A 3,523-nucleotide genomic window follows, 5' to 3' on the forward strand; every position below is an offset into this window, starting at 1 on the left:
TGGGTAGAACTTGGATTTTAAAGATGACAAGAGGCCAGGAGTAGGGTTCTGCTAACTTTGTTATTTACTGTGTCATTTTTCTTAATTGAAAAGAGGAAGGGAGGAAAGAAGGGAGAAGAGGAGGTAGGGAGAAGGAAGGAAGAAAAAAAAAGAAATATTCCACCAAGCCTCTTTCACCTTGTATATATTTTCTCCAAACCCTTGGAAAGGCTTGTCCTGGATTTGATTCACAAGAGAGGAAGCCAAGTACAGTAGAAAAGTATAGATTTTGAAGTCAGCATGTCTGAATAAGTATGTAATGGTAGTAAAGTTATTTAACCTCTTTGAACCTCTGATTTCTCATCTGTGGACAAGCAATATAATGCTCATCTTGTAGAGATGTCATGATGATTAGGAATATTCTATATTAAATGGCTGGCATGTTAGAAAACATTTCATAAGTGACAAATATACTAGTTAGAGCTATTTGTATTACGTGGCCCCTTGAAGCAGTGAGAATGTAGCTTTACAGAGTAGACCGCACATTTAAATTTCATTCCTGGGAGATTGTGGCAGTTTGTTGGATGTTCCCTTTGAGTGGGGCCCGGGTGTGTGCAATGTCAGGGTGGCGGCACCCCAGAGACTGACTCAAGCTGTGGGAATCCTTAAGCAGTCAGTACAGGGGAGAATCAGGCAACAGAAACCGGGTAAAGAGTTCCGTCTGGCTCCGTGCTTAGCAGCTGCCCCACTAGTTATTGGAATAATCTTGGCCAAGGTGCTTAAATCACTATGACTTGGTTCTCTCATCTGCATTTCTCTCTTTGGGTTGTTTTAGGATTAGAGGAGATCACCCATCTAAAGTGTTTAAAGCAATGAAAGTGGTTAATAAAAAATTATGTTAGATATTAGGAAGAGACAAGTTGAAATTTATAAAGTTCAAGGGAAGGATGGCATAGACTTTGGAGAAACGCCACCTGGTTTCAGTCTGAGTTCTACTAGTGTCTGCCTCCTTTTCTCATCTGTAACATGGGTACAAACATAACTTCCTTACCTGCGCTTATCACATGTTTGTTACAAAAGATAAATGAGTTAATATTACATAAAGCATTCAGAATATTACTTGATATAGGGCCAAATACTGTATAAGTACTTGTTAAATAGATAAATACAGGGGTCAGTAATGAAACAAGAACCTAAGACAAAGCCAGAATGGGAAAAAAAGGTTGGTTGGCCCTGGACCAGAAAGGGGCAAAAAGAAAGAAAAAGTGCCCGGACCAGGTAGTTCCATTGGTTAGAGCTTTGTCCCAATAATCCAAAGTTATGGGTTTGATCCTCAGACGGGGCATGTACAAGAATCAACCAATAAATGCATAAATAAGTGGAACAATAAGTTGATATTTTTCTTTTGCTCACTCTCTCTCCCTTTTTCTCTCTAATATCAATTTTCAAAAACAGAACAAATGAACTAGTGAAGTAAGATCTTATAAGACAACTGTCCTAAGGAAAGCTGAGAGATTCATGTTCAAGACAATTTTTTTCAATATGTGGCCTTTACCACATCTTTAAAATGTCATGAAAAAAGACAGGAATCACCTGGCATCTTGTTGTTTCTATAGCTGAGCAACTTAGGTTTTATTTACCGGCCTGATAAACTGGTCCTTTATCAAAAACATAGGTATCATCCAAAATTTTTCAGATATCCTTGTTTTTAACTGTTGTGGCTTGCTGAATCAAAGCAACTGAACTGGATACAAATTCAACGTCATTTCCTTCAACTAGAAACTCAGCTTTCTGGGCTTGAGATACTGACCTTATCCAAACCCCGTGGATGTATTTTTTGCCCCCATGAAATTCCTGATTTCAACAAGAGGACCATTCTCCTGGATTACAACACTGATGCAGAATGAGCATACACAGCCCTCATCTCATAATGGAAGCCTGTTGTAACCCCCTTCAACACGTTCTGCGCATGACCGAAGATAGTGCCAACCATAGCCAGTTCCTCTGCATTTCTCCACCATGTGTCAACCCGGAGCCTCTTCTTCTTTCTATGGAGAATGACTTCTATATTGATGTGATTGAAGTCCCTCTGCAGGGTGCCACTGGAGCCCTTCACTGTGTGCCCCTTCCAAGTGATGTTGGTATATGTTGGAATGTTGACAGTCTGGTTGCTGATGATGGTCTTCATCCTTGAAGTAGATGCACCAAAACAAAACAAAACAAAACAAAACCCAACTTCTTTGAAAAATTGGCAGCAGTCAGTGACGTGTGAGGGTATGTTTGGCCTTGGGTGGGTGGGAGATCTGGGTGGATACAGTTCTTCCAACTAGCCATGGACTCCAGGAGAATGACACAGTATCACTGTAACAGCAGGTCTTGCTTCCTTAGCTCCCCAAGCCTGGTACCTGAGAAAAGTGACTCTAAACCTTTTCAGGGGGTTGGGCAGGGAGAATGAGGCGGGGGATGGGGAGAGGAGAGGGGTTGGGGAATGGGCTTGCTCAGGGAAAGCCTGTTCCTGAAGGAAGGGCCAGGACCACACTCCAAGGCCAACTTATGAGTTGACAGAAAACTGTGGCCACTTCTGCTGTCTGAACTTCAGTGCACAATAGGACGTAAAATATTTAAATTCCAGTGATAGAGCCAACTGTGCAAATTCCTGACAGGCAAATTGAGTCCCATTATCTGTAATTACAGTTGCCTGAATTCCATACCAGAGAGACCCTGTTTTCCAGCCATCAGTAATCACAGCTGCTGNGTTGGGGAATGGGCTTGCTCAGGGAAAGCCTGCTCCTGAAGGAAGGGCCAGGACCACACTTCAAGGCCAACTTATGAGTTGACAGAAAACTGTGGCCACTTCTGCTGTCTGAACTTCAGTGCACAATAGGACGTAAAATATTTAAATTCCAGTGATAGAGCCAACTGTGCAAATTCCTGACAGGCAAATTGAGTCCCATTATCTGTAATTACAGTTGCCTGAATTCCATACCAGAGAGACCCTGTTTTCCAGCCATCAGTAATCACAGCTGCTGCTCTCGGGCCAAATGCAGGCAGACCAAGTCCCGAGAATGGAGATGAGCAGCCCTAGCAGGGTATTCCTGGCAGCCGCCGTCAAGAAACCCAAATCTTCTCTCCTTACAACCTGCAAATGGCTCCTGTAGCTCTCAGGATAAACGCTTTGGTTAGGCCTGTCAGCACCTGGTCCATCTCTGTCTTGAACTTCTTCTCCCCTTCTCCACTTAAGCCATTCTGAGTAACTTGTTTCTCGTGAACAACCAGGGAAAAATTCAATGTATCTGGAATGCCTTCTTGTCCAAATAGTCACTCACTCACTGAGCCAATATTCACTGAGCTCCTACCACTTGCCAGGCCTTGTGTAGGCAGTGGGGATACAGTGATGAATAAAGCAGACCCCACAAACCCTGCTTTTATGACTTACTTTTCATGGATGGGAGACAGATAATAAACAAAACAAATCAGAATAACTAGTGTATTATACAGTGACAAATGAAAAATATAGCAGAGGAGAAGGACAAGGCTTCTGGGT

The 3,523-nt window shown here is 42.5% G+C and overlaps 1 pseudogene; it reads right to left on the reverse strand.

Annotated features, from left to right (window-relative positions):
- Window positions 1–1,611: 1,611 nt before the first annotated feature.
- On the reverse strand, window positions 1,612–2,167 carry LOC118992074 (60S ribosomal protein L9-like; annotated as a pseudogene).
- Window positions 2,168–3,523: the final 1,356 nt, after the last annotated feature.

The sequence above is a fragment of the Sturnira hondurensis genome, unplaced genomic scaffold (assembly GCF_014824575.4).
Source record: "Sturnira hondurensis isolate 20B ecotype Veracruz unplaced genomic scaffold, ASM1482457v3 Scaffold0007865, whole genome shotgun sequence".
NCBI lineage: Eukaryota > Metazoa > Chordata > Mammalia > Chiroptera > Phyllostomidae > Sturnira > Sturnira hondurensis.